Source organism: Anastrepha obliqua, chromosome 2, assembly GCF_027943255.1.
Source record: "Anastrepha obliqua isolate idAnaObli1 chromosome 2, idAnaObli1_1.0, whole genome shotgun sequence".
NCBI lineage: Eukaryota > Metazoa > Arthropoda > Insecta > Diptera > Tephritidae > Anastrepha > Anastrepha obliqua.
Window position 1 is genome coordinate 34,027,401 of NC_072893.1, and position 9,013 is coordinate 34,036,413.

The window sequence follows — 9,013 nt, forward strand, 5'->3', positions numbered from 1 at the left end:
AAGTCTGACGTCAGTTCCCTTTCCATTACAAAACAAACAAAAGGAGGAGAAATCAGGTGCTTGTGTAAATTCAGTGAGTGACGTGGTAATTTGGTGATTACCGAGATTTAAACTAAACACACTAAGGAAAATGAAGTCCGGCGTGTTAAATTGTGAAAGCACAAATTGATATATTGGGTATGGGAATAAGCGTCCGTCCTTTTTTAGCCAAAGTTACGAATTATTTTAACAATTAAATAATACATGATATTATGTGAAGCATGTGCCATTGATTCACCTGGCTCCAACATTTTCGACACTTTACCGACGGCTGATCTGTCAACATCCCACTCTAGACATATCATCAAGGGTTCGACATGCGACATGTGTATTCATCCAATAATTGTTGTAGTTGAGTATCTTCGAATTTTTTCGGTGCCTCTTCGCGATCTTTATCACCCACGTCGAAATTGCCACTTTCGAAGCGTCGAACCGCTCTTTACAAGTTGTGTTTGATGGGGCGTGATTACCGTAAATATTGGTCAATTACGACCCGTTTCAGCTGCACTTTTCTTTAAAAAGTAATAATGAAATATGACTTCCCACAAATCCTGTTTTTTCTTGACGAACGTTGACATTTTTGACGTCAGCTAAAAAGGGATCTTCACTCTTCAAATGAATGCCGCCTACTGCGATTGAGACCTCACATATACACCTTCAAACCACCAGTAAATTACTAGAGGGAACACAAAAATAGTATCAGCAGCGACACCTCTTTTGCAAGGGCGGAAACTTATTGTCATAACCAAGTTAGGTTAGGTTAGGTTGGTATGGTTGCCCAGGGAGTGAGCACACTTGGACGAAGAAAGATTCGTCCTTTGTAATACCATTATGAAGGAGGTGAGGTGAAAGGGAAAGACCGTCATAACCAATAAAGCCTCCAAATGCAGTTTGATTGCGTTTTTATGTGGGAGGTGCCGTGGCAAGAAAGTGTGTGAGTGTGCATAAAATTTCTTTTGCGTGGTTATTTCCATGGCTTTCGCCTACTCTTTCTCTTCACAAACAAGTAATAAAGTAATGCACCCTTCCTTTTGTTTGTTTATTCATTGGCTCTTACAACACAGCGAATTCTGAAGGCGTAACCATATACTCTATTATCCTTGGTATAAAACAAAGAATGAATGCGCCTTGTTTCATTCTACGGCAAAAGAAAAAACAAAACACAGCTTACCTTTAATAGATTCGCCGTGTGAAGTTCCCAATGATGTAACTAACTATTATGTGTCGACCATATCTAAAAATATTTCAAATTAACCACTTTTCAACAACCGCACATTCGACACCAATATTGTAAATTTTATTTTTTAATCTAAAGTGAAAATATGGCATATATTCTTGTTCTTCCACAAGAACATGCATGTACAGGGAATTCTACAGAAGTTGCAGTTCTTGGCCGGAGATAAATCGGGTCGTTGTGATAGCGTAAAATCGACTGCCGTGGCAACTCTATTACCAGTTCTTTTATACAAAAAAATTTCTTTTAATTCAAAGTTCAAAAATTTTTATTTCAATTTGCATTTTAAATGATCATTTGGCAACCCTTCTAAAATTTTTTTTAAATAACGCATCATATCTGATTTATTAAAAATTTTCGGGAAAATTCGATATCATTTTAAGGGATCCCGGTGGTCTAGAACAGTGCTGTCCAAAATGAAAAATGTGAGTGTATAAGTGAGGACGAGAGAATGGGAGCAGCCCAGTGGGAAATTTAAACCAAAATAAATAAATATTGGATTGGAGTAGAAAATTTTTGTGGGAGGAATCGAAATGCCTTTTGATATTACATCTATAGCTTCCTTTGAACGACTTGTAACATAAAAGGCATTGCAAGTCGCCAAAGGCATTTTCTAGCATAAAAAAGTTCTCACAGGGCATTATATTGCATACACTAAGCGCCGCGGACAAACTCGGTGTTTATTCGTTGCTGGTTTGCTAACGACTGAACGATGGAGAGTAAGAATACGTGTGATCAATTGATGTATGGGATGGACAGCACTGGTCTAGAATTAAAAAACATCGTTTTTTTTTATATTTCGATAGTATAAGCTTTTAAGAATTTTGGCAGCATAATTTTTGAAGGGATGTTCCCAGTACTGGATTATACAGCTGTTTTAGCAGGTAAAGTCAGATTCGTCCCACGGCCACTCTCGAAACTTTAAACTCAATTATCTAAAAACTATTTTTTTCGGCCTGGTGTTGTCAAAAAAAAAAATTTTTTTTACCAAATCGTCTGAAATTTTATATTTAGTACTAGAATCATATTATTATTTAACTTATTTCGTATTTTTTGATTAAAAAAAACTGGAAAAATCCCGATTTTATGGAGTCAAATTCAAAACCGCGCCATTTTGTAATTTGTTTTTTTTTTTGTGTCCTAATTTTTTTGGTTTTTGTGTTTCAGATAAATAGAAAGGACAAAATGGAGAATGGACCGTTCAGGTCCAATTCTTCGGGAGGGTCAACTTCAGCGCCATTTTTAAAATTATTAAAATTAAAAAAAAAAAATTTCATTTTTTTATGTAAAAGAAGTTAAATAAAAAGCCTCAAAAATTTAAATATCGTTTTTAATTTTTTTTTATTTACACAAATTTCCGAGCTCTAAATTACCGAAACCCCTTATTTTTTTGTGAATCGTAATGAAAATGGCTCTATTTATCTGAAACAATTTTCAATTTCCATTATTTTCTCGGTACATGTCTGTAGTGATCAATATCTCGTAAAGTATCGATCAAACAATTTAAAATTTATGCTCGTAGTCCAGATGATATTTCACACTAAAAAAATATTTTACTGCTTTTTTTTGTTCCATTAAGTTGTGAGTTACAGGGTGTTACTAATGGATGTTAACAAAAAGAAAATTTCTTTTTTTTTTATTTAATTTTATTCTTTGATAAAGGCGAAGACGCAAGCCAGCCGCTGAAATTGTGAATGGTGTTTATGGTGCCGATACTGGAACAGTTAATTACGTGTAATTTTGGTTTCGTCGATTCCATTCAGGCATTTTTGACGTTAAAGAAAATGCTTTAAGGTCAAAATTGTCCATAACATCACAGAAATAATCGAAGATGACCGGCATGTGAGTAGTCGTAACATCGCCCAGGAGCTAAAGATCGACCATAAAATAGTTTTAAACTATTTGCGCAAGAATTTGTTGCAAAAATAATGAATTTCCTTTTCCTCTACCTAATTTTATCATTTGACATACCGTCCACCAACTCTCTCGTTTATTAAAAAAAAACTTTCAAATATAATTCGTTTAATCAATTTCATGATTTCTAGTAATTTGCGTTGTCGTGTCCAAAAGTATAAAAATTCTAGTTTTTAGTAATTTCGATTTAATTTTTTCCTCTTAAAACCTACATAATAAAAATTAAGCACCTTAATAGTATCAGCCCCAAATTAAACATTAGCATCTTAGCTCCTCACAAAATACCATTTGTCGGTTAGAGGTTCCTCCGTTTGTGAAACAACATCAAGACGAACATCATAAATAGTAGGAGGAACTTGGCGATATAGAGTACGTGCCAGTTATTTTTTTTTTTATTCTTACGAAATTTAGTTCCACCAGGCGCACAGAATCGAAAAAACCGACTCTAAACTGAGCAACTGTTGCCTACATTTAGGTCATACGATAACATTGGTGCCAAAAATGTCATGAGAGAAAAGTTTGGAGAGGTGCATAAGAGAAAATTTTTCTTTTCTGCTTTAACCCTTTGGGGACGGAGCAGCTCGACGGGCGAGCGACGCTGAGGACGAGAGGTATTGGATTGCGCAGTAAAGAAAATAAATACGTTGAACATAATAAAAAGTAATTTATTTATGCCTTTAACGCTTAGTCATTGTGCGTAGGATAAAATATAAAATATATAGAAAGCCTGCTTGTTCCTCTCGCAGTAAGACTGATTGACTGAATCGAAGAACTGAAATTCGTTCTGACTCTACCGTCGTCTCACATCGTCAGTTTACATTATAAGGAAGATAAGACTTCATCGCTAATGGGCCCTAATATCTTTGAATGAAAACGTAACTCTTTTACTATACCTATGCGTTTCTATTCGCACAGAATAACAGACGTCGCGAGCCTTGCAGCTACGAACCAATTTCGGCGGCTACATCCCGACACGCGTCCGGGACGGTAAAACGGCTTGGGCGGCTATATGCCGACACTCGTCCCCAAAGGTTTAAAAGTTCTTTGGTTTAAAAGCACAAGAAATGTGTTTTTAGGGAATCTGTGAGTTTTAAATAATAAACTTCTTTTGATTTTTATTACAGCTCATTTATTTAGTGACTTGTTTTTATTTATTTATTTATTTACCATTAAACATTTTTTGTTAACATAATTGTAGAGTTTTCTTCTTGAGATGGTTGTTACAGGTCTTATTGAACGATTTTTATTTTTTTTTTTATATATATTTATTTATGTATTTAACAAGCCGAATAAAGCATTACACAAAAAATACACCAAATACAGTAGTATAGTATAAATACAACAAGAAATATAAACAGTTATGCATTTGAAAAAGCTACATGTAATATAAATAACAATATTTTTTGTTTTTGTTTCTTTTTTCTTCATTGCAAATAAAGTAAAAATTACAAATTCTCCAAATGTGTGCAATATTTTGAGGTATTTAAAAATGGGTTCTTTGTATCGGTTTCAGGTTCGTGTTCAACTTCAGCTTCAGCTTAAACGACAATTGCCCTTTCCACTGAAATTGATTAGAGTTTAGTAACCACCGCGTAACTATTCGTAGCCGCTAGTAAAACTACTACTTGAATCAAAATTTGAATTACTGGTAGCCGAATCGCTGACAATTCGCTGGTCTTCTCATGAATTGGATGGTAGAATAGGTAGTTGAAAGGACAAGGAGGGGATCTCGGAAAAGCACTCGATTGATGTTTTTTGAAAACTGGCATCTCTATTGCATTGAATCGCCATTTCGGTTATTCAGCTGTAGAAGTTTTATGAGAAAGTGAGTGATGAGTGATCTGTCTACTTGAGGATTAGAAAAAAAAAACGATGAACTGAATAAACTCGTGAATAAATTGAATTGAAATTCATGAATAACGAAGTTTTGCGAAAGTCAGATTTGGAAGGAACGAAGTAGTTGGAGTACTCTCGACAATTTTTCTGCATCGTCGTCAGATGACAATTGACGCGTACACCCTTTTTGGGGTGCTCCTCCTCCTATTTGCGACTTGCGTTTTGATGTAATTCCACAAATGGGGGGGCCTACAGTTTTAAGCCGGCAAATGATTTTTTATGAAGACCTTTTTCGTGGCTTAAATACACTCGGAGGTTGGCCATTGTCTGCCGAGGGGCGACTGCTATTAGAAAAAACGTTTTCTTCACTTTGGTTTTCCATCGAGATTCGAAGCCACGTTCTCTCTGAATCGGCAGTATTGCTCTTTAGTATACAAGTTCAATGGGATTAGAGAGCTCGACTTTACGATGGCAAACCTCTGCTGGATATTATTTCTGCTTTTAGATTGATATATAAATTAATTTAGACCCGATTACGGAATTTATTTGGCCAGCTGCAAATTCATTGAGAGAGTCCATCAAAACGCTGCAGAAGGCTGTTAGCGCCAAAACTATTAGACTCATCTGGATTCCCAGTCACAGCGGCGTAGAGGGAAACTGGTGGGCTGATGAGCTGTATAGACAGGGGACTCTGGATATGGTTTCAACGCAAAACGAAAAGATTAGGGTACCCATCAGAACTTGTGATCTGTTCTTGCAAAGATGGTTCTCACGCCAACTCAATGAGCGTTGGGCTAGTGCGAAAACGTGTAAAGTTGCGAGTTCCATCTCACCACGGGTGGATCGGGAGCGCTCTAGGGGACTTTTAAGGCTAACAAAGCCACAGCTCTCTAATTTGGTGGCCATCCTTACCGGGTATTGTCCGTTAAGCGTACATGCGTTGAAACTTGAAATTGCTTCAAGTCCTTTCTGCAGAAACTGTCTGGAGGATGAGGTGGAATCATTTCAGCACCATCTTCTTACCTACCCTGCTGTCGTCGGGCAAAGATTTAGATAACTGGGCTATCTTTTGCTATACCTGCGGATATTACGGGTTTAAATATCACACACCAGGTGAAATTCATAAGTAGTTTGACAGCTTAATACGAACGTAGTTAGTCACTAGTCAGTGTTGGTCGTCCTCCTCTAATCCAAAGCCCCTTCTTCCTTTTTTCAGCTATTTGGTTGTTTTCCTTCTGTTTATCATGATAGCCTTCGAATACCTGGGGACCTTCGGCTATAATCTACCTTGCTGGTATATTGGGGCTATGCCACAATGAACCTGCTGACCCTTACACTCGTGGCAATAAAATGGATAATAAGAAAATACTCCAACTGGAGCTGCACAGCTCCAACAAAGAGATAAGGCCAATTCTGGCCTTTTGACAACCGCCGAAACCGTTATCTCTACAGACATGCCGAGAGCACTCAGTCTCCTGAGCGATGAAAAAACGGCGGATCTGGAAGCTCCAAGGGTGTAAGGTCCCATAAATGTTGATGAGAAGTATCGTCAGATTTATACCCACTTCGACGAAACCCCATAGCGTGTAAGGCTGTCTAGAGCCGCTCACAAGCGCCTCAAGTGTTTTCTAGCTAAGGAACTCAGCTATGAGAGAACCAGATAGCTTACCAAGAACCTCTTGTTTCCCCGCAGAAGGTACGAGTTCTAAAGAAAATAGACCACGATGCAGAAGAGGGAGATGGCTCTACTAGTGGCCACATATGCCACAAATAATGCTTCCTTATCATACCTTCCAGTAGCTCGAAGCGTCTTAAATACACCCAGGTGAACCTGTGCCTCGCCAAAGCAGCATATGATATTCTGTGCAGAAAGTTCATGAGAGAATGCTTGAGAGTAGGCTTCACTATGAGAACTTTGAATTGCTTATATATACTGCTGTGAAAAGCCTAAATACAACAGATGCCATGTTAATTCATGACAACAGCTCTCACCTAAAGAACTGCAATGCTCTTAAGCAATAGACTAACGTTTCTTCCCTTGTACAGTTCATGACGGGGAATCTAGCCGCAGTATTGGCAAAAATCTCTACTCGTCAAGGAGAACAAGGGGACATTTTAGCCTACGCATATCTTCGGGTGAGGAGGAGACGGCCCGCAAAGCTAAAATTGCATGCTTCTTTCGCAGACTGTCGGTGAAGTAGCTGTCCCTGGATTCTGTGCTGTGGCGCCAACTCCTACTACACAATAGAGGTGAATACACCCGCAAGTTTATTAGTAGTTATGAATGAATGAACCCACATTTGTTAATGTTTTTGGAAGCGATGTCTTAGATCTGACTCTAGGAGTGAAACACAGAATACCTATTGTCGGATTCATAGTGAATTTGATTGTAATTTACTCGGAAGGGAATTACAGAACCTGCCTGATTATTACAACCAAACCTGCCACCAAATTTGCCACTTACGAAAAGACGTTCAGATGACATATGCAAAGAGACGGGGCAAATACAATAGTATTTCCCTTCACGTTTGGACCATCGATTGAAGATCTAGAAGTATTTGGAAGCATCGTAAGAGAAGAATTGAATGAGACTGGAATAGGTGCGATTCAAAGTGCGGCACCTTATCTGACACCAGGCCCATCTTTTGAAATCAGCAGTGCGGCGAGAGTGCATGAGGGTACCGTATCTTCAGTGCGATCGTATAATAGAACAACTTCAAGTTATCTAATAAATCGACCTATGAAAGGTCAAGTATTGATTGAAGCGATTTGACATTTTAAGAGCGACACCAGATTGATGAGAATATTTGCGAATCGTTCGTTTTTTTGGTTGATCACACACATGTCGCTGAATCTTATTTCGCTGGCCGCCAATGCAAGATTTTGCCCAACTACGACAATCTTTAATTGAGGGTCACATTTATCATTGGCGACCAAATTTTTTGATCTTCATATTCTGCTACCTCATCCTTTCTTCAATTGCTTCTTTTCTATCCAATCTGATGAGAGGGCCGAAAACAAGCGAAACTCCATTCTGATGGATTTGGCTACAGAGTGGTTACAGTGACCAAAACGCAGTGGTTATAGTGGCAAACGCCACATTTACGTAAGTATCTTATTTCGTAAAGAGTGGCCAGATAAGAACAATAGCAAATAAAATTGAAATAAATAAACAACTATGTGAGATACCAAATTATTTCAGGTTTTATTTTCAAGCGACTTTCATGCCCTTATGTAAGGAATAGCACATCAATGAAATGACCGTCTCGGCTTGTTGGCAGCTCTTCAAGTGGTCGTTTCAATTTTCTATAACTCGATCCAAATTTGCGGCGTTGTTCTGGTTATAGTGACTCGAATGTTCGCCTCAAGCTCGTTTAAAGTCGATGACTTCTTAGTGTTGACTAAGAACTTGAAGCAGCCCAAGAGTGAGGTATCAAAAATCGCATGATTCGGCGGCAAATTGATGAACGCTCGCCGTGAGACGATCCAGTCGTCAAATTCCTGTTTCGCAACCTTGAGCGTGGCGTCGCTTGCACGGTATGTAGCGTCGTCTGCTTGGAATCATCGAGGGCCATTTGCGATAACGGTGTCTGGATCCTCCTCATTTCGAAAGAAGGTCCGATGATGCCGCCACCCCTTAAACCGTATTGTAGATGCTTGGTGGCCGAACACTTGTGGTTTGTATTCGCCCCAATAACAGCAAATTTGGTTGTTAACATAGCCGCTACGCTAAAAATTGGCCGCCTCCTAGAAATCCGAATATTCGTAATTACAACTGAGCCGGTATTTCGATAATATTTTTTAATGCTTTCCTCAGTCTCGACGAGCTTGAAACGATGCATAATGAAATAACACACCTAAATTTAGATTTAAATGTCATTGGTAGCATTACCAGTTAGTTACTCAAACATAACAATTGAAAAAACTATGCTTTTTATCTAGTCACCCTTTACTTTCAGTTGGGGGGCCAAAAAAAAGATACCCTGTATG